General features: G+C 36.8%; 1 long non-coding RNA gene across 1 annotated transcript in view; it reads right to left on the reverse strand.

The window, feature by feature from the left end:
* LOC108400265 (uncharacterized) overlaps nucleotides 1–23,224 on the reverse strand; it is a 1,191,208-nt gene that overhangs the window by 23,689 nt on the left and 1,144,295 nt on the right. The window contains exons 14-15 of the long non-coding RNA XR_012130102.1: nucleotides 3,983–4,133; nucleotides 61–168 (exon numbers count right to left, since the gene is read on the reverse strand). This is a non-coding gene — a long non-coding RNA (uncharacterized lncRNA). The remainder of the gene's footprint in view (nucleotides 1–60; nucleotides 169–3,982; nucleotides 4,134–23,224) is intronic.

Below are 23,224 nucleotides of genomic sequence, written 5' to 3' on the forward strand. Positions count from 1 at the left end.
TTCTGAGAAAGTATCATAATATCAAAGCTGCTCATAGGGAGTTAAATTTTAAAAATCTACCTTAGGATGTTTGCCTTGATCAGTATATGTCCAGCATTTGTCTTCCACATCTTCTGTATCTATCATTCTCTCTAAATCACTGATGTTGATAAAGATAACCCTGATGGCCTGGAACACACAAAATAAAAAGAAAGATTAGCTTACATTCTAGTGACTAGCAACATGAATATCAATATATTTTAAAAATATTTTCTATAAAAATGGCTGAAATAAAAAAAAGGGCCTTAGGCTAAGACTATAATAATTAGAAAATTAAAGCAATCATACCCATCCACAACATAACCAGTAGGAAAAATAGGGGTTCGGTGTTTGCCAGAATTCATTATTTTGCAGCTCTCTAATTTAATATACATGTAGTTATGACAAATGAAAGAAATAGGCTTGTGAAACACAGTGTTATTAAATGGTCCAAAACAGTCCTAGGCAATAGCAGGAAAAAAAATTAATTCATTCAGGGTCATATGGTGCATCACTAATAGAGTGGGAATTAACATTAAAAATCTATCTTCCTTATTAAAACTTTTTCCCAGAGACATTGGGAACACTACCATTTTAACATCTAAACATACGTTAAAAGTCATAAACCAATATTTAGGAGTAAAAATCAAATGCTAGCACAATAAGTTCCATGAAATTGTTTACATTATTTATTGCACTGGAATTTTACCTTTGCTTGAAACAAGAAGGCTGGAGCTTAAAAATGTTTGCTGATAATGCAAAAATTATTGTTGAATTCACATTACAACATCTAATTACTCACAAATACAAGTTAAATTGCTCATATATACTTCTGAAGATGAATGATGCATATAATCCATCAAACCACCTACCATTTCATCCATCTTCCCAGTACTGAGAGTTTACATAGCATCTGCTCTAATATTGATACATATATTATAATATCAAGAGGATTGTGAATGCTGAGGTAAACATTTAACATTTTTACCAGTTCTATTTTACACTCACTATTTTACATTGGGTTAAGAATTGGGTATGTAATGAGAAGTACACAAAACAGATAATTATAAGGCAAAAAACCCTCAAATTAATTTTCAAGACTAGAAATGGGGGTCTGATGCAAGAGATTAGTTGAAGATGTCTATGATATGAAAAATTAATCTAAATACCTGTATAAATTTTTCCATTAATTAGAGAAAAGGATACATTGCTTTAGGAAGTTGAAGAGAAGGCCTCAGAAAAACCTCATGATCTAGGTTTTATGTTTGTGACCTTAATTAAGCCAAGTAATTCTGGTAGTTTAAATACATAAGAATTTATGCATAAGTTAGCCATCTCCATAACTTCATTAAACCCTCTATGGGGAAATAGGGATGTGGGTAAGTGGGCAGAAAGGATAGTACAATTACATCTCAAAATGCCTAACAAAGCATCAGTTTTGAGAGATAATAGTAGATGATTGTCTTTTCCAAGATGTTTTACATTTCTAAAATATAGCTTACTTATTAACATTATTTAAAATTACACAAGACAGATATGATATATTAATGTCAAAAGGAAAGTATTGGCAATTATTTTTGTAGGTCTTCCTTATACTCAATATTAAAGATTTATGAGTCATAATTTAAGTAAAATATAAAATAGCTTACTGGTATCTCAGGTTGTCATTGCCTCCTGTATTTCACCACAAAAAGTACATTGATCATTTCATAAAATATTTAAAAGCTGGAAGCTTCAAATAATTTTTATTTTGCTAGTATGAATGAGCATGTTATCAACGATGAAGGCTTAATAATCACTTCAAATTAAACAGACAAATCAAATTAATACATATTTATTGAAGACCTACATATGAAGGAATCTATATACTAGGCACAAATTAGTCCTGACTTGCTATGCTAACAAAGGGTTTTCAAGTGACCAGGGAGCTAAGATCAATACCTTTTTGCTGTGTTATGTTGCTTTTCTCTTTACTATTTACATATGAGGTGTAGCTACCATCAAAGTGAGAAGATTCACATTTGCTAAGTATGAAAATAGTACATGTAAAACCAGTATGAAACCAAATATGTCCTGCAGTGGAAAAAACAATGGGCTCATTTAAACTTTGTACTATTTTTGTGATGTTGGAACTTGCCTTGTCTCAGTTTCTCCTTTTGTAAAGTAAGAAGTTTGTAATATTCAATGCCTCATTGATAAATATGGTTTTATAAATATGGCCTAAAGCCAGGTATTCAACTGTAATATCAGAAGGTCTACCAAATTTTCTTTATTTGGCCTTAACTCATAAATGATGGATATTAAAGTTCTTGTCCAATATTTTCTACATACACTTTTAAAGCAACCTGTGCAACACAGATCATTTATTAGACTCACCAGGAAATACAAACATTTCTTAAAACTGACTAGACTTGCATATACTATCTGTACTCAGTCTTAGTATTCCATAAATAAAAATTATACCTGACATTCCAGAATTTTGTTTGAATGCTTGATGGATACTGTATTGAACAAAATAATGATTAAACAGTAATTGCATAAAGCAGCAAGTAGAAGGGGGAATTGTGCCATTTGTGATGAACCCTGGGCTGTGTGTCTTGTTTTTTCATCAGAAGAGTCATCCATGGGATGGGTAAGTCTAAGACCTAGTCTATGCCAGAAATTTGTGGAGATTTTGAGAAGTGCTAATTTTTATTTCCATGAAGATTTGAAATTTCTCTTCAGGGGAATTATAAGGAAGGTGCTAAACAGCTGGGAAGGTGGGGAAACAGGTAGTGAAATTCTTGATTAGAAGAATGTAAAAGGTGCCCTATGGGTTTTCTCTCCATCTACTGGTAAATTACACCAAGAATGCCACCTAGCTGAAGATCAACTGGTAAGTGTCCAAGATCTATCAGCAGAGCCTGATTTACTTGGAAATTTTTGTCCTATGTTGTGGTTATATCACATTTTTGACAGTAATATTTTCCTTTCCTTTCCTTCCCTCCCTCCCTCCCTCCCTCCCTCCCTCCCTCCTTCCCTCCCTCTCTCCCTCCTTCCCTTCCTCCCTCCCTCCTTCCCTCCCTCCTTCCTTCCTTCCCTCCTTCCTTCTTTCCTTCCTTCCTTCCTTCCTTCCTTCCTTCCTTCCTTCCTTCCTTCCTTCCTTCCTTCCTTCCTTCCTTCCTTCCTTCCTTCCTTCCTTCCTTCCTTCCTTCCTCCCTCCCTATTATGTCCAAGACACACTGAGCTCTAAAGCATGCAGAAATGTCTAAAAGATCTAAAAGACATGGTCTTGCAAGGGAAATGGGTGAGCAATACCTGTGGCATGAAGCAGGCCATCATTATTTCCCCTACTTAACATTAAATGCCATGGGAATTCAGAGGTTAGAGGCATCCTTTCCAGCTTCAGTGAGCAGGAATCAGTCATTTCTCGACGAAGTCCTTATTTCCTTTGGTGGTCCCTGGCATGTAGGAATGATTAGGCATGGGATGCTGCTGCTCATTCCTGGTACATGTCAGTGGACTGAGTGAGGGAATATAGGCATGAATATGAATAAATATATGCATACACATTTCCATCTTTATTTTTAAACTTATGTGTATATACATATATATATTTATTGAGGCACATACAATAAAATGCATACATCTCAGTGTACTGCTCAATTAATCTCGACATGTGTATGTACTCATGAAACCATTACCCAGTATGCAGATGTTTTTAAAATTGTAAGTTCATGCCAACACCTTCAATTCCAGTTCAAACTAGGCTTCATGGTAGATGTCTCACTTTCCTCCTTGTAACTTCCCTCCCTAACACTGAGAAACTTGGCTTTCATTGTCATCAATATTATCGCTAATATTATTCCCTGTATATAACCAAGCTACCTCTGCAGTTCTTGGCTCCTCCCACATGCAGAAGCTCTCATCCCACCCATGCTCTGACATTCTGTTACCAGCCACCTTACCACAGAAGCCTACTCACCCGGGCCAGGCCACGGCGCCTTGCGTCATAGGGTCAGCTGACATGTAGGTTGCTCAGTAAATATTTGATGGATTAATGTATCTCAACAGCACAATGTTTGGGGTTTTCACAGAGCAGCATACTGTTCCAAGGACAGTAGTTTCCTGTAATGCTAACAATTTTAGGCCTTATTTCTATGTTAAAATTATACTACATTAGTGTCAAACTCAAATCCACTTATTTCATTTCAGACAATAGAAATGAAATATGCAAATGTATTTTGGATGATGAGGTTTGAAAAGGCTTAAGATCAATGAAGAGGAAGAAGGTAAAGGATTTTCTGTTGGTACTTTAAACTGACTTTTTTAATAATTTAATCCCCCCTGGCTTGAAAAAGAAAAACAAATGAGGTGTTTGAAGATACAATGTAAAAGAATGCAAGGGACACAGAAAGGAGAGTAAAGAAATTTTAAAAAAATCCTTTGGTTAGTTCATGGTATTATTTAGCTATATCAAGAATATAAACCATTTTTTAGTTCATATCAAATAGAAAGAAAAAAAAGTGAGAAAAAATTTATTCTTAATCTTACAAAGTTTAAACATAGGCAAGATATTTCTTGACTTACCAAGAGGTTATGTCCTGATAAACCCATCATAAATTGAAAATATCATAAGTCAAAAAATGCATTTAATATACCTAATCTACTGAACATCATAGCTTAGCCTAGCCTATCTTAAACCTGCTCAGACACATTCACTAACAGTTGGGCAAACTCATCTAACACAAGGTCTATTTTATAGTAAAGTGTTGACTATCTCATGTAATTTTTTTAGCACTATACTGAAAGTGAAAACCAGAATAGTTTCATGGGTACAGAACGGTTGGAAGTGTATCAGTTGTTCACCCTCATGATTGCACGGCTGGCTGGAGGCTGCGGCTCGCTGCGCCCACCCAGCATCATGGCAGAGTATAATACTGTATTGTACCAGCCCAGGGAAAGATCAAAATTCAAAATTTGAAGTACGGACTCTACTGAATGTGTATTATTTTCCCACCAGTGTAAAGTGGAAAATCATAGGTTGAACCATTGTTAGGTCAGGGACTGTCTGCAATAAGAAATAAAGATGTATAGAAAAAAATCTTCATATTATATATTTATTTAACTAAATTATGGCTTGGGAAATAAGGCTTAACATAAGTTGCAAACACATACTAATAACAATTAGTCAGCATATGTAAACCAGAGTAACACTGATCAGTGTATGTTACTAGTGGAGTGTCAATGGCTTGGTGATGGCCAGAAGATTCATGTCAGCTCCTACTGGGTAAGGGCTTCTATGACCATAGATCTGCCACAGATATTCCCATTTGCCTTGTTCCTTGCCCCAACAGACTCAGTTCACTTGGAATAGAGTTATTAGTGGCGGCCTTTTTAATTCCGGAAAGTGTTTCAGCTTGAATGATTAATTATAAGGTCATCCTAACTTTAGACAGAATTTGGAGACAGACAGCTGAGGGATCTCAACTTTTATTTGTCACTTTGTCCCACAGCAAATAAGGCCATTTTCAGTAAATCATTCAAAGCCACATAGGCCTAGTTCCTCTCCAGGTTACATATAAATGCAAATTGGACCAATCAGCTCCATTTTACTCCATCTGTAACTTCTGGGTGGTCTTCAAAGAAAACTCCACTTAGTGTGTGTTTTAATGATGCAGGGGAAATTTCACAGACTGCTAAAATGAGGGTGGGAGGTCTGTCGTTGAGAGAGAGGAGAAAAGCTTTTCTAGCTACAGCTGTCACCTGAAACTTTAGCCACTATTTACTGAGTGATATACTCTGTTCACAGCAATCTACTATTTCCCCATAATATCTAGATAAATTCTGAATACCATGTTATTCAAGGTGATGTCATGGATTAAAAATGTAATTTGGCATTCTTTGTCCACAGTATTCAATGTTGACAAAATAGGCTGTCAATGCTGCCTTTTGTGTAATGAAAGGAAAAGAAGCTTTAATAGGATTTCATACTTTGGTTGTGTGATTCAATACTAATACAGTACACTCAGGTGCAAAATTATTAGTAATATAAAACTTTCACATTGAGTATTAAGATAGGAATGGGATTTCTGTCTGTCAAGATTAACTGAAAAGTTCAAGACTTGATTGTGAAATATAATATAAAGTCTTAAAGACCACCTTGTCTGATCAAATCCACCAACAGAAAATTCTGTGTATACAAATTCGATGTGATGCAACAACACTTGATCGTAAAGACACTGTGAAATCTTTAATCCATCTTGGATGAAGTTTAAAAAAAAACCCATGTCAGGAAGTGGTATCAAGATATAGAAAATGAAAACAGTATGTTCGAAAGATGAAAGAAAAAAAATCAAAGCAAGGAAGAAAGAAAATATAGTGGCTGTCTCCAAGGATGAAATTTAAAAAAAGGAAATAAATCTAAATGCCACTGCTCCAATAAGGTGGTATTATAACAATTTGCATTTTCTTGCTTACAAATGGCTGACTTTTCAAGAGATATTTTTGGAAATAGATTCCAGGCATTTTTTTTTCATTTTAATCAATCCTTTGGGGTATGAAAAAGCAGATAGTTACCCAGTGTTATCCAGGATCTATCTACATCTCTATTTCATCTATATATCTACTCATATACCATCTATGTCTATATATCATATCTATATATATCATATATATCTCCTATAGAGACAGTGACCTCCTCACTCAAGCCTTTGTCTACCACCTAAAGCTTATCAGTTCTTCAAGCATCGGGCAAGTTGGAATTTTGGAGACAAACATGATAGCTGGTTTGGGTGTTACATGATACTATTCCATTGTCCAAAAAAGTCTTTTTGCTTAATACTGAAAATAACTTAAAATGTATAGTTGTTTACATCTTGGCAAACCAAAAATAAGAGCTATCCATGCCCTCAGTTAGATACATTATGACATTCAGTCTCAAGGATCTGGACTCACTCCAACAGTGAATTGCTCTCAGAAGTTTTAGCCCAAGAGTAGGAGTGTCTTTATTTACACCTCCTGTTCATAGAGATATAGGATCACAGGGCTGTGGAAGAGAAGGCTCCTTAGAGAGCCCCTATGCCAGGATTGGCCCTCAGTGTATTCCTTCCACTGCCCCATGAATCAATAGTCTCCCAAAGGTTGAGAAAACATGGAAGCACCAATACTTAGCCTGAGATTGAAGAAGACCAGAATATGCCACCCTAAAATCTGCTTCTTTGACATGAATGATTGTGATCTAATGGCTATTGAAATACAGCTGATGCAGGAAAAGATCTAAAAACAAAAGTTTCCCTTTTATAAAAGAAATTCCCATTTGTAAAAGTGTTTCCTTCTCCTTTATCAGGAGAGGGACTCTTAACAACTCATCAAGGGATAAGGCACTGGTGTAAATAGCCATAACAAAGCTTATTAAATTACCCTGGTTACCATATTTTTCCTGGTCAGCTTCTCATAACTTGGCCTTGCTGTCTGGAATCTCAAACACCTTTCACCTTTTCCCTTGTTTAGCCTAAGATAGTATAGAATCCCAAGTTCTGACCAGCCCTTTGAGTTACTCATCACTGGGTGCTCTCGGATATATGTGTGATGTTCAGATTAATAAACTGCTATTTGTTTTCTCTAGCTAATCATTTTTAGTCAGTCTAATTTACAGGGCCTTAGTTGGAGAACTTAAGATGGGAAGGGTTTTTTCCTCCCCTATGAGATTCAACAGTACTTGCTTCTCCATACATACACAGCAAAAGATCAGCAAAAAGTTAATAATTTTTCTCACCCCAAAACAAGTATTTTGTTTGGCAGCAATAATGAAGCTCTTTCTTAGTCATTTGGGTAGCTCTGTGAAAATTACAGATCAGAAAGCCATATGGATAAAAGACATATATATATAATCATATTATTAAACAAATCAAATTTCCCAATACTGTTATTATTAAAAATATTATATTTTGAGCATTTAATGTACATAATTATAACCAAAACCTGGTATTTCAAAAAAACAAAGAAAAATTAAGCAATTTTAGTATATATTTTCTTTGCTTAAATTTACAAATCAAAGCAACTTAATACTTACTTACAATATATATTCTAAGTTTTTTATTTATTATTTTAGTGCTTAACAAAAATGACTATCGGTGGCTAAATGTATGCATAGGCAAAAACAAACAGCAAAACTGGACATTGATGTGTTCTTTCTTTCCTCATCCTTTAACCACTGTTTCTTAAAATGTTCTGTGAGAACCCACCTCATTTGAATTTGTACATCTAGAGCCTTGGGGCCCATCAGAGCTGTGCAATCATAATGTCGGGGCTGTGGCCATTTATTTTCAAGTCTTGCATGTGGTTCTTATGCCTTAACACTTGTTAATATTCCTTTTTGCCTCCTTCTGAAAGCAAATACAGCTTTATCTTTTTTAACTGCTTCCTTCAAATGCTATCCTTCAGCTTTTTTTGCTTATTTGCTCACCCTCAACACCACCTCCACATTAAAAGAAAGATTCTTTATGTGCCAGTATATGGTTACATACTTCACTTATTCCAAGCAGCCAACCTGCAACTCAGTGATAAAAAGTGAATGAGCAATGGGCTGTGGAAGATTCTGTAAGGTCATTCCTCACTTCCAAAAAATAATTCAAAGAGGATGTCCAGTCTTGGGCCAGTGGTATTATCCTCATGAATAAAAGGACAGGTCATTAATCATTAATTGTCATGCTCTGCAAATACTGCAGAATGGTTTCCAAAGACCATTCTTCCTCCCTGATCCCTGGTCATGTTAGTAGAAGTTGATCAGACCTCATTTCTGGGCACCAGTTAAGTCAGATATAGAAGTAGACAGGACAGGAAGGGTGGAGTGCACGACAAGGGGATAAGAGTTTTAAGCAACAGGATGTAGCATTGTCTTTCCTTTTGAACTTCTTTCAATACACTAATTTTCCTATAAAGAGAGAAGGGTAAAGAAGTCTTGGTTCTAAGGACAGTGGTGATGAGTCCTGTCCTCTGGAAGAATTTGACCATTCTTAATCTACTTTTAAAATGTTGAGAGTGGAGCTTGGAACAGAAGGTTTCAGGAGCAGGACAAGGGCTCTGAAATTTCTAAGGGTCATTGTGTCATGGAGTTGGATCAATGGATCATCTTGGTAGGGTGAGGAAGAGTGGGGAAGATGAATAAGGAAATTGGAAGATAGGGGGAGTCCTAATGGTGTGTAGGTAAAATGGCAATATTTCCAGAATCTCTTGCTGGGCCTTAGTGCATCTCCATATCAATTAGTTGTTTCCAACAGATGGTGAGAAGTAGTCCATATCAATAGGTAATTACAAGGGCCAGCAAGAGCATATCTGGACTGGAGAAGTTAGGTGGGGTCTCTTCTTCTGCAGCGGGGTCTCAAGAGACATGGGAGAGCAGAAGTAGACTGCTTGTAAGAAATAAACGGGTTTCTCCCACTTTATCTCTTCCATTGACTGACTTCAGTTTCAAAGGTATTTGCCCTGGGATTTTCTCCCTGGGGTTACATGGTGGAATTCAGGAACTTTATGCTTAACATGAAAGTAAAGATTTCAGTGTTGTTATCAGATGTCACACAGATAGAGTGAAAAGTTAAAAAATTAGAATTGAACTGCAGGCAGGGCTGTATAGTTAAAACTTGATTATCATGATTCTCAGAGAAAGTTCATAAGCAGACAAGAATACTGTCTCCCTTTCATAGAAGATATGGTGTCTTTTTCTATTTCTTTGTTTCTCTCAAAATTTGTTGGGATGTTGGTTAATTTAATTCTTTTTCCCGAGTATAACTTTAATTAATAACACATTTTAGAAATGACAACAAAGATCATCTTTCACTTCACAGATGAAGAAAAAATATGCATAAAATTGGTTCTCATAGGAGTCTTTTAAACTTTGTAGTAAATCTCTCCTTTTAACTTCATGTGGATTCAAATATTTCTTGAGCCCATAATGTCCCCTAACACAACAAGATATGATCAAAGCCTGTTTTATACATCTTTAGCCTATTCTAGGCATGTTAATTCTATTTACTCTCATGTACTTGCAGCATTAATAAAATAAGTTCATTTGATTTTAGAATAAAATCTAGGTCACTAAATAAAATAGAGATTAAGTAATATACAGGCTAACATATGTATGTGATATATTATCAAGAGATTAAATAGAAACTTAGAAGTAAATGATAATACACTTCAGAACACAGTGCTATTTCTATTGATTTTACTCCATATGAGACATAAAAGGACCCACTCTCCTCTCTGTCCCATTCATCCCTTCATTCCTTCATTCATCCAATTCTAATTGGGGTCTACATTGCACAAGATACTGTGCCAAATGTTTAAAAAAAGTGCTAGGAGGAATTGCAAATGTTTTGAAAAATCAATATTAAATCATGCTCTGACTCCTAGTAGGTGTTCCATAAATATTAGTTGAATGAACTGTAGAATCAACACTTTCCCTGTTTTTTGTTGGGCATATATTGGGCCTCAGTATGCCTCTTGGTAAGTTGTTTTAGGTGCAAAAATAAATAATAATAAATACGCAAAATGCAATAATAATAGTAATAATAATAATGATAATGAAATTATAGATTTCCCAATGATATAGACATACATACTGGCTTAAGTTAGACTTTCATATATTCTTGAAACTTTTTTTGGGAAAGAAGACATCAGGAAATCACAATATTGTGTTTCAACAAGTTGCTGAATAGATTTTAACCCAAAGATGCGAAGGCGCATGTTCAAGAGTGTTCTCTGGATTCGTAGCAATTAGAAGAATCTATTGTTCCAAGTCATCAAGGGCAAACTTTCCATTAAGCATACTGAGAATCCTCTTAACAATTACCATGACTACTTCTAAAATAATGACTAATTTAAGAATAGATTGTAAAAAGCCATGGGCATCACTGTTAATAAAGAATTTTATTAGGTACTTTCTCACCACTAATGACAGTCAGACTGGGCCATTACTGAATTTGGAGTTCTGACCTCCCTGCAGTTGTCTTTTCAATGGCACACTTCTCACATCATCAAGAGGGATCACACAAATTTCTCCAAACACAGCTGTGCTTGCAAAGAGTAAAAAGGCTCCCTAATTTCAAGGTATGGGGCCCTTTTTGCTGAAGAAACTGCAATTTTAAATTATTTAGCATTTATTTGGTACCTTGGTAGGTATCATTGCAGTTTATTTTTTTATTTTCCTATTTTCAGAATAATAGAAATGAAGACAGTACAATGTAAGGATAGTTGAAGCCATAGAAGTGAAAGGAAAAATCTGTATTAAGTTCTTCAAAGACCTCTTATTCAGGGAAGTGGGAAGTCTTCTAGATTGGGGTGCAAATAATCGATGCCCACAAGAGACTACCAAAGAAGAGAAGGGAAAGTGTTCTCAATGGGAGTTGACTCAAGGGTCATGACTTTTCATCCACCAGTGTGCAATCCACAGTTCTCTTCAGGAGTGCCTTTCAGCATGCTCTCAAAAGGTGCTTTCAGACTTCTCTCAGGCAGTCTTCTAACATTCTTTCATGTCGGTGCCGAGTTTGCAGTGTTCCCACACACAAGACTGTATAAAGCCTCCAGTGAACGATTGCTCAGCTTTATCAGCCTGTGGGTCTCTCCAGGGTGTGAGCAAACAACACCGAGGAAAGACATTTCACACCTCCCAGTTCCTAAGCCTCTATCTTTATAGAAAGCCAGCATATTGTGTACGCCTCAAGCTTTTGCAAGAACAATGCAACTAGCCTGGCACCACCACACCCTATCAGCATTTCCCAAAATCCTCGTCTAAGGGACCGGTTATCTGTTATCACAGGAACAAGAGTAAATTTATTTTTGCTTCTGAAAAGAAAAAAAAAGTCATTCGGCTTTAAAGGATTAACAGATATTAAAATAATATTTGTGTAAGGTTAAGCTCACAGACTGGCAAACAGTGAGCTCTCTTGAACATTAATAATCTGCAGATAATACCTGCTCTATTTCAAAGACTTTAAAGAAAGCCTCTCAATAGCATGTGGATTAATATGGATGATCAAGAATTCATTTTAGATTCCCAGTTTTTAGCTGAATGATCAGAGACCAATGTTCAATTATTATATTTCATAGCAATCTGAAAATCCATAATCCAAAAACATCCTTTAAAGGGAAACTTCAATTTAAATTGTTCAGCTTGAATGAAGAATAATTCATATTAAATTTCACAAAATTGGTCATCCAAAATAAAGAATTCTTTGTGTCATGTTCGATGAGTTACTGGAAGGTATGAGGGTCAAGTTCATTATAAAATCATTACAAATCACACACTGCAGTGTGCTACATCTCAAAGAATCTGCCAAGCGCTATTTTGGACAGTAATGCACAGAACTGGCAAAAATAATCTATAGAGAAGGAGTGAGAGAGGAATTAGAGAATAGGGAGGATCTTAATTTGAGTCATTAGAAAGCAGAACTGTAGACAAGGACTTGTTTATTTGGGAAGGTCGTCCAGAGAAATCAGAGCGTCGGACAGGGGCAAATGAAAGAAGGGAAAGAGAGAAAGTCAGTTCAAAATGGCGCGTTCCTTATCAGCGCTGCAGGCACCTAGGCTCGATCCTCTGGAGACCTTCTGATGAGCTACATCACACGCCGTATCGCAGAACTGTCCCCTTGTTCCTCTGCTCCTCCCTCCACCAGGGACTGAAAACAGCAGATAACGCTGACAAGCTCTCTTCCTCATTGGAAAAGAGTTGTCCTATGGGATGCTAATTTCTTTGCATACAGATTATACATATATGATTGCTTGTGGTGCTGATTACCATAAATTCTTTATCATAGAGCTAGAGAAGCCCTGGGGCAGAAAGCAGGAGGTCTGTCAGACAGCTGAGGTGAGACGCTTTCAGGTTACACTTGCTCCTTGCTGCAGCCCTGGTGGCTGAGAGCGTGTGAGCTGAGGTGCAAGAGCTATCTACCCTTTGGATTGCTCATCTCTTCATGTTCTCCATTCAGACTGAGTAGTCACAGATTCTTCAGTGTTATAATCAGCTATAATCTCTGTAATAGATTTATGGCAGGAAGCCATTGTGTGTGTGTGTGTGTGTGTGTGTGTGTGTGTGTGTGTCTAGTAGTCAGTGGTCTCTGTCCTATGGACTTGTGACTTTAGTTGGTATTCCTTATTTTCCTGCTATACTATTCATTTTAGATTTGTCATTCATACCCGGCCCTTCAACTGGTTGAGGTTGCTTACCTAGTGGGGAAACACAGATCTCCATCCACAAGGCATCTGAGCCTTCATTTGTCTTACTTTCTTTGAGCCAAAGTGTTGTAATTTCCTGCCTATGTTATCACTGGGCATAGAAGCACCATGTACCACCTCAGTTATTTCCCTGGATTACAGAAATACTCTAGCTTCTTCACAATAATAGGGATCTATTAACACTGACAATACATAGGAATTGCATTATTTGCCTATATTTCCACTGGCACTGTCAGCCACAAATGAATAGGTGGTGGTGTTGTCTTCAGGTTGGTGGAGCTCTTACGGTGAGACTATTCCTAGTGGAAACATTCTGCCTTTGGAAACCAGGACCTCTTATTCAGCAGAGCCCAAGTTTTCAGGGATGAGAAGTATGCCTTGTGAAACTGGCTTACTCTGAATTACAGTATGGCTATCGTATTTCCACCTGAGGTTTCTGGACCCACGTGTTCTAGCTGTTGGGGATGCACTGATATGTTTTAGTTGCTGACCCAATGTATATACTATACTCTGAAGTCCATCATATTGTGGTTCCAGGGTGGCATGGCATAGGGTAGCACAGTTGGATATTGTGGTCACTTTCCTATTCTTGCACTTTTTTTTTTTGCCATAAAATGTTGTAAATCGGTCTGCGGCAATGTTGTGTGAGATACCACATGGACCAGTCAGTCATTCTGTAAAGTCCTCAGATGGTGGTGCTGGTGGGGAAGTCCTGAGCACAGGGAAGGTAAACCCATGTGTGGAGTAGATGTCATTTCTGTGAAGGATCAATCTCTGCCCTCTCCAGGATGGAACAGTCCAGGGTAATCAATCTGTCAGTTGGTAAGCCTCACAGCAGTATCAATTCACCCTGTGTATTTCCTTCAAAAACACTTTGTACATTCTGAAATTTAACTTTTTTTGTTAATCCCAGTAAGAATGCAAACTCCTTGAGGTTAAGAGTATTTTCTCTCTTTTTTGTATTATATACTCAGAAAGCTTGCCACAGAGTGGGGACTGGCTAACTAACCCTGTTTGCACCTTGAATTGGTTCTTAGTCCTTGGTAATATACTTCCTTTGGACACCAGTCAGAAGGGAACTTGAATTTATTGAATTTTTTCCACATGCCAGAGAACTTATGGACATTATGTATGATGTAGCTGTTGCAATTCTTCCCATTTTATATTTGAGGAACTGGTTGACAGTAAACTTGCTTAGTGTCATACAACTATTTAGTCAGACCTGTGGGTCCAAATTCAGGTTTGTCTGGCTCTAAAACGGGTGGCCAGGATATTCATGGGCTAACAGTTTGGCACCAATTCCTTATTATCCCTTTTAGTGATGATGTGTCAGATTTCTAATACATGTCACAGACACACCCAAAGCTGAAAAGAGTCTCTTCCCGCCACATTTACTCCCAACTCAAGCAGGCGCCACCTCTCTCCACTCAGCCGTCTGGTCAGGTAACTCGCGGCTATCTCCAGCTCTCCCCTTCCTCACCTGCTCCCAACTCTTTCTATTAGTGGCAGTATCTATTAAACAAAATGCCAGGCACACCTACATTTTTTTGTGATGGCTGTATTACATTTAGGTCTCTGTTACTGACAGCATTTCTATCTCTAACAGAGGAAGATTCAAATGCCATACTATATGGTTAAAAAATTACCCACAATCCTATTGGCCACTTGCCAAGTCCTGTCAGTTTTGCTTCCTAAATATCTCTTAGTTCTGTTCTTTTCTTTAACCAACGTTCCCCAAGCTAGTTTATGTTCTTGTCAGTTTCCATTTAGTTGCTAAACCATAGTGGACACTTGCTGTTTCTGTCTGTACAAAATCTCTTCTCATTTTCTGCTTATAATGCCCCCACCTTCTTTTAGGTAACGGATACCCACTACTTTTCCAAGTGTTTTAGGCCTGCCTTTCATAGTCCTCTGTCACCTTGGTGATGGAGGTGAGCATTCAGGCTTGGCCAACAGGAGTGTTCTATCCCCTGGCCACAAAGCTTGGTGAAAATAGCACCGGCTCATCAGGACATCAGACATTGCCTCTGGGGTTTTCTGAATTGAAGGTCCAGTGGCATTGCTCTTTTTTACTCATGTTTTCTACCCTTGGCAATGCCCACATATCCTACCCTGGCATAAATATCCTTATGTTTTTTATTTAATTATATATTAGTTTACTTTTTATTTATTTTATTTTATCAAATGTACATCACAGTGGTTTAACAGTCCCCGTCTGTCTCCCCTCTCCCCTGCCCACTCTCCTACCCCTTGGAAACCACTAATCACTTCTCAGTGTCTATGAGTCTAATGCCATTTTGTTTCTTCTGTTTTGCTTTGCTTTTATACTCCACAAATAACTAAAATCATATGGTATTTGTCTTTCTCCACCTGTGTTATTTCACTGAGCATAATACCCTCTAGATCCATCCATGTTGTTGCAAATGGCAAGAGTTCTTTTCTTTTTATGGCTGAATAATATTCCATTGTACATATGTATTCCTTTTTCTTTATTCATTCATCTACTGATGGACACTTAGGTTGCTTCTATATCTTGGCTATTGCAAACAGTGCATCAATAAACAGGGGTGCAAATGTCTTTTTGAATCAGGGATTTTGTTATCCTCAGGTAAATTCCTAGGAGTGGAATTCCTGGGTCAAATGGTATTTCTATTTTTAGATTTTTGAGGAACCTCCATATTGCTTTCCAGAGCAGTTGAACCAATTTACATTCCCACAAACAATGTACAAGTGTTCCCTTTTCTCCACATCCTCGCCAGCATTTATTATTTGGCCATCCTAACTGGCATGAGGTAATATTTCACTGAGGTTTTAACTTGCATTTACCTGATGATTAGTGATGTGGAGCATCTTTTCATGTGCCTGTTGGCCATTTGTATTTCTTTGGAGAAGTGTCTGTTCAGGTCTTCTGCCCATTTTTTGATCAGGTTATTTGCTTTTTTTGTGTTGAGGTATATAAGTCCTTTATATATTTTGGATGTTAACCCCTTGTTGGATAAGTCATTTACAAATATATTCTCCCATACTGTAGGGTGCCTTTTTGTTCTCCTGATGGTGTCCTTTGCTGTACAGAAGCATTTTAGTTTGATGCAGTCACATTTGTTCATTTTTGGTTTTGTTTCCCTTGCCCAAGGAGATGTACCTAGGAAAAAATTGCTCATGTTTATATTCAAGATATTTTTGCCTAAGTTTTCTTCTAAGAGTTTTATGGTTTCATAACTTACATTCAGGTCTTTGATCCATTTTGAGTTTACTTTTGTGTATGGAGTTAGACAATAATTCAGTTTCATTCTCTTGCATGTAGCTGTCTAGTTTTGCCAACACCAGTTGTTGAAGAGGCTGTCTTTTTCCCATTGTATATTCATGTCATGGCTTCTTTATCATATATTAATTGACCATAGATGCATGGGTTTATCTCTGGGCTCTCTACTCTGTTCCATTGATCTATGGATCTGTTCTTGTGCCAGTACCAAACTGTTTTGATTACTGTAGCTTTGTTGTAGAGCTTGAAGTCAGGGAGCATAATCCTCCCAGCTTTGTTCTTCTTTCTTAGGATTGCTTTGGCTATTCAGGGTATTTTGTGGTTCCATATGAATTTTAGAATTATTGTAGTTCATTGAAGAATGCTGTTGGTATTTTGATAGAGACTGCATTGAATCTGTAAATTGCTTTGGACAGAATGGCCATTTTGGAAACATTAATTCTTCCTACCCATGAGCATGGGATAGATTTACATTTTTTGGTGTCTTCTTTAATTTCTCTCATGAGTGTCTTGTAGTTTTCAGAGTATACATCTTTCAGACTCTTGGTTAGGTTTATTTCTAGGTATTTTATTCTTTTTGATGCAATTATAAATGGAGTAACTTTCCTGATTTCTCTTTCTGCTAGTTCATCATTAGTGTATAGGAATGCAACAGATTTCTGTGTATTAATTTTGTATCCTGCAACTTTGTTCAATCCAGTTATTAGTTCTAGTAGTTTTTTGGTGGACTCTTTAGGGTTTTCTATGTATAATATCATGTCATCTGCAAATAGTGAGAGTTTAACTTCTTCTTTACCAGTTTGCATGCCTTTTTTCTCTTTGTGTTGTCTGATTGCCATGGCTAGGATCTCCAGTACTATGTTGAATAAAAGTGGTGAGAGTGGGCATCCTTGTCTTGTTTCTGATTTTAGAGGAAAAACTTTTAGTTTTTTGCTATTAAGTTTGCTGTGGGTTTGTTGTATATGGTCTTTATTATATTGAGGTACATACCTTCTACACCCATTTTGTTGAGAGTTTTTACCATGAATGGATGTTGAATTTTGTCAAATATTTATCTATTGATATGTTCATGTGGTTTTTATCCTTCTTTTTGTTAGTGTGGTGTATGATACTGTTTTCTTTATGGTTTTGCTCATTAAGTCATTCTCCATTTTGCAGACAGAGAAAGCAGTCTAAAATGAAAATTTCTTGAAGTAACACCTTGTTTAATCCTCCAGCAATTTCCCTCAATGTTCTGGTAATAGTGTTCAGTTCAAATTCCTTTAGTTGGCATATAAAACTGATCTTTCTACTTGCTAACTTCATCTACTCACTCTCTGTTCTCCTTCTCCCTTCCTACAATGAAGGCACCAACAGTTTCACACCTCTCTGCCATTGTATATGGAGCATCACTGCCTTGAGCACCAACCTCTCTCTTCCATCTAAGTAAGATATTAGCTTCCAAAAAGAGAATTCAAAATGGAATGCATCATCAAACAAATACTGCTCTCCTTTCCTCTTTCAAAAATATTGTTTTTTTTAAAAATGAAATACGAAGACACAATGGGGTCCAAATTCTATGTCATGAAATGTTCATTCCTGGAAAGAATTATTTGACTTTGAAGTGTAACAAATTATTGTAGTGATGATGGTCTTATCTATATAAAGTCAGATGTTATGTTAGATTTTATTTACAAGAGCCATAGTTGCTATAAAAGCTCTCATTCGGTTTTCTCACAAAGCTGACTCAACTTAGGAAAACAAAAAATTTGATGGGAAAAGAGACAATAGAAATTATAGAGAAATTATTTTTTGTTTTAGATTTCTAGTTTCAGGTGATGAACTTAATAGAAGAAATGGATTTTTTCAAGGATAGCTGATTTAAACAATTTAATATTAGTTCTTTCACGAGTGCTATCCAATACCCTGCCCAAGTCACATTTGCTCTCTTTGATGGAAGGGGCATCTCAAAGTCTTTCACTAAAGAGAAGTGTCCAAAAATGATTTGGTCACCATACCCTGTGTTAAGTTTAGGTAAATTTCAATGTTGTGCTTGTGAGTGTACATGTGCATATACATGCATGAGCACATGTATGCTGAGGCAGGGGAAATTTCTCTCTGAAGGTGACGTGTGTGCTCTAAATCTTTATGTTACATCCCTTTAAATTGACTGGCTTCCTCTAGACATCTAATTTTTCCAAGGTCTCTAACTTCTTAACCATCTCTCACTCCAGTCACCAGGGAATTTCCTTATCATTTCTTTATGCCCTGCACTAGTATGAATCTTTTTGTCTAGGCATAATATCTAGTTTTATTTGTAATTCCTTTCCTATGTATCAACTGAATTCTGATCTGCCAAAGTGTCCTACAAATATTTCCTCACATTGCCTTTTCTAAATTTTTGGGTCACAGCATCCTATTCCACTACCCCAGTTTGGCTGTTCTCTTTCTCTGGTTGTTTTTCTGTCTTTTCCTTCAAACAGCTTTAAAATTGCACTAAACTATTCTTTTATAGCTCCCAGTTTTTTCTGAACTTCATTCTTTAGTGTGTGTTGAACAGAATCCTCACCTCCATCTAGAATCATCTCTGCACCTCCTCCACCCTGCCAGCCAATCTTGCCAATCCTTCAACTACTGATACACTCATTGTCTTAGAAGAGCCCTTTGTCTTTTGTCATCTTTTAAGACAGTCATCTAAGATTAACATCTCTACAACTACATATGGTTCATTTTGTCCATTGAACGCAGCCTGGACAAGACTGGTAGTTCTGGTGTATTTATCACACAAGAATAAAATCTACCAACATTTCTTAACAGTGGAAATAGGGAGTCAGTAACAGTTTTGTAAAAGAAAAGACGTTTTGAACTTGTTTTGTATTATGAAAGATAGTAGCCCATTATTCATGACTTAAAAATAATCTGCATCTTGCATACAGAAAGCAAAGGATGAGAAATACTTTCCTTTATGCCCGCAATGTGTTTCCCGAGCTAATAAGAAGCTTAGAGGAACATTCAGAATGGTGCCTTCACTCTAATTGATGCTTTGTTAGCTTTCAGACCAGAGCTTCTTCAGCCAGCAGAGAGTATCCATATTTCATCACATGTAATCCTCTATTTAATTAGACTAGCTCTTAAAGCAAATTTCTTCCTGAATAGCATTCTCTCCTGGTATTTTCACATCACAGAGCAGAACAACTGTGCAGTTAGCTCTTCCTGCTGTTCAAAGGGGCACTAAGTAAGTTTTCCCTGGGGACTAGTTAGGATGGACAAAAGCGTCTCCTTGGATCTATCAAAGTCCACACAAGATTCTGAAAATCATATTGTAACTTAACTTTTTCAATTGATTAATAAACATAAAACAATTCAATAAACATGAATTGAAGTTATTAAATAATAGTGACTCAGACATTTTACGTGATATTATTTGTTGGTGGAGGAGGTTATGAAAGTATAACATTCTAACATTCTAGGAATTTTCCCTGTTTGGAGAAGTGAGAATTGTTAGATTCAAGCTAAATTTAATTAGAAGCATGTTCAAAAAGCACTGTATTCCTGTTTTCATATACTTAGAGTAGAAAAGTATCAGTTAAAATTGGAACATTGTCTCTAGTAATTAGTGTTTATAAACACTGAATGTATGAGGCCTCTTGTCCTTGTCTTTAGTAACAGATGCTATTAAGAAAACTGCTCATTAAAATGATGAGATCTAAGACAGTAGCTGTTGGCAATGTTGCACAGAAGATTATCTTTCTTATTATCTTAGCCAATAGGTGGTTTGTCTGTCTACAGTAATTTGGTTTCTAAATTAAAAGGTCATATTACTAATAGAGGAAAGTAAATAAAAGTAAATGATATTCTTTCCAATGTGAATTTTCTCTTCACAATTTTCGGAGTTCATTGATATATAGATTTCAAGTGAATTTGCTTTACCCAGTTTTTCTTAATAAATTTAGGCAACCAATCAAGATAGTGCAGGCTTCAAGTCTGCTTGTCACAGGAAACACCTGGATTTTTCACCTGTCCATACTATTGGCATTTCATAGGTAATTTCCAGCTTACATCTCTGGTTGCCTAGAATCAGATAAAATATACTGGATAGTTGGAGCAATAATTTTGACAATAAAACTTACTATGCAAGGAAAATGAAGGACCTAATTGGCCCAGGTGTTTGAGATGGATGAAGCCCTCGTCTGGAAGTGATGAAGAGTGAAGAGCTCACTGCAGCTTCATTCTGCCAGGCAAAACTGGGACCTCCAGCTACAACTGCTTAGGAATGAATTTTTTCAATGGATTTTGCTCTGCAACCAGTTTATTAATTTGTGTGGATCTTAATATTCAAGTATGTTGCTTGAAAATGTGTATAATAGAAAATACAACTTAGGCGTAGTGTGCTGCAGGGACTAGTTCCTCTTGGGATGCCACACTTGATGGTGTTAGGATTTGAATTTACAGTCATTTCTCAAAAAAATGGTGGACTCTGAAGATAGGCCAGGTATGAGGAGGTGCTGTGTGCAGCAGGCCCCACTGGCAGGCCCAGGCAGACCTGGCAAGTGGATCCCTGCTCCTGCTTCTGCAAGACCACCATCTGGGGGCTGCCTTTTCAGCTTTCAAGTCAATCCCTATTTGTTGAGCTTTCGTATTCTGAGATGTTTTGTCTTTTTTTTATCCTCACTGCTTACCGCTCAGCTTGACTACTTTTTTGCTTTCATGGAAGGAAAGAAGAGAGATCATTATTCTGACCACTTCTTCCTCCTATTTTATAAATGAAGGAACTGAGCCCTTGAAAGGGCACATAAGTTGTGCAAACTGCACAGTTACCCAGTGGCATTGCTGAGACTAGGCCCCAATGTTCTGGGTCCTGCTCCAGGAATTCTGTGCACTGTGCATCTGGTCCTCACAGACACTTTGCCAAATTCTTCTCTCTGCTCTGTTGCAATCACTATTTGCAGAGTCTCTGCATGTGAAATATTTTTTTTTTCTATATGGATTTCTAAAATCTCAAATTCTTTCTTGGTTCTCAGTCCTGGTTTATAATCCTGATTCCTGGAATCATTGCTATGCAAGACCATTCTGAAACTTTCCATTCTGGGCCTCCTTTCACCAGAAGTTTTTCTCTTAATTAGAAATTCCAGTGAGAGAAACATGCAGTTTGTCTTTCAAGATTGTGCTTTCTAATTCCACTTCAAACACTACTCAGCCCTACCTTTTCTGACCCTCTGGTGTGACTGAATGATAACCTCTCCTCTACTAAAATGCTATGGAGGTCTGTATCTTTCTTGTGGAATAATTGCTGCTGTGTACTTTCTTATGCTCACTGTGTGATTGTCAGTTACATGAGAACAATGAGCATACATAGGACCTTCAGACTTAAAGGGAAAACTCCTTATCAGTCATCATAGTTAATATAGTATTAAAATTACTATTTTGGGGCAGTTTGTACAAATGCAGATGTTTTCCAAAGAGCATGTACTCTCCATGTATTAGCACATTGCCTCCTTCCTGCCACTTGTCCAAAGACAGGCTCTTGGATTTATAGCTTCCCTGAGTAGTGAGATTTCTATATTCACAAAGGCCAGGTAATCCCCAACATAAAGATTCAAAGAGAGTCCAGAAATTTAGTTTGCCTGCATACCCACTCCCTCAGACTTTATTCTCCTCGAATTCCTGTCTGTTCCCTGCACCTGAGATGTCTTTCCACTAACCAAGAGGCATATTTATATATTAATCCTGTCCTTCATTGACCCCTTTGGCTTCTGAGCGTGGCAAAGTTTCTTTCAACAACCAGTAACAGATTGTTCACTAAATGTGACACTTGCATTCCTAACAAGTTCACAGGTGACGATGCTGGTCCAAACACCACCCTCTGCAAAGTACTGATCTAGAAACACATTTGATGCTTTTTCTTTGTTTTTTATTTTAAGAACTACTTTTATTTTTAAAAAGGGTTTTATCTTGAAATGATTTCAAATTTACTGTAAGTTATAATAAAATATGCAGAGCTCTGGTGTCCCCTTTACTCAGATTCCCAGCGGTTACATTTGTGATTCACTAGAGCAAAGCACTTCAGTATCTAACCAACTCCCAGTTGTACCTGCCTAGCATAGGAGTGCCAAACTGACCTGCTCTGTTTTATTTAAACTACTGTTTGAGTTTTTGCTTTTTAAAATTGGGGAGGTAATAAAAAAAGGATGTTCAATTTCAAAATCTCCTTAAAACCTACTCTTGAGAGAGAAGTTTCCTACTTTTATCCAGTTTTTGAAGAACAGAAGGTCAAAGGTAGACAGAATCCCTAGAAACCAGAATTGGTGTTTGAAACCACCAATAGAGTCACCCCTGCAGTATCAAGACAGTCTGTATTTACATGGTACTTTCTACCAATAAGTTGCTTAATCTTCAGTTTTCTTAGTGATTTATTTCAAGTACATGAAATATATAGGAAGCTTTGATTTGTCAGTGAAGGATAACACTGAATTTCCTTTACAGAAAATCTTCAGAAAAAGAATCTCCCAGGTTGAAATGGATTTGATTTTCCTAACTTGAATCCAAGAGGTATTGTGGAATACAATTTTTAAAAGTTTGTTGTGAAGAAGCTTAATTAATCCTTATTAATTCTTCCTTATTAATTTAATTATAATTGTCTGTAGTTTTTCTCATGCTTAATAGTGGCAGGGTCTGAGTCCAGTGAATATCAGAGGGTTTGAGAAGTCTAGTACAGTTGTCAGGGACAATAGCTCTGATTTTTATGAAACAAGTTAT

Source organism: Manis javanica, chromosome 1 (assembly GCF_040802235.1).
Source record: "Manis javanica isolate MJ-LG chromosome 1, MJ_LKY, whole genome shotgun sequence".
NCBI lineage: Eukaryota > Metazoa > Chordata > Mammalia > Pholidota > Manidae > Manis > Manis javanica.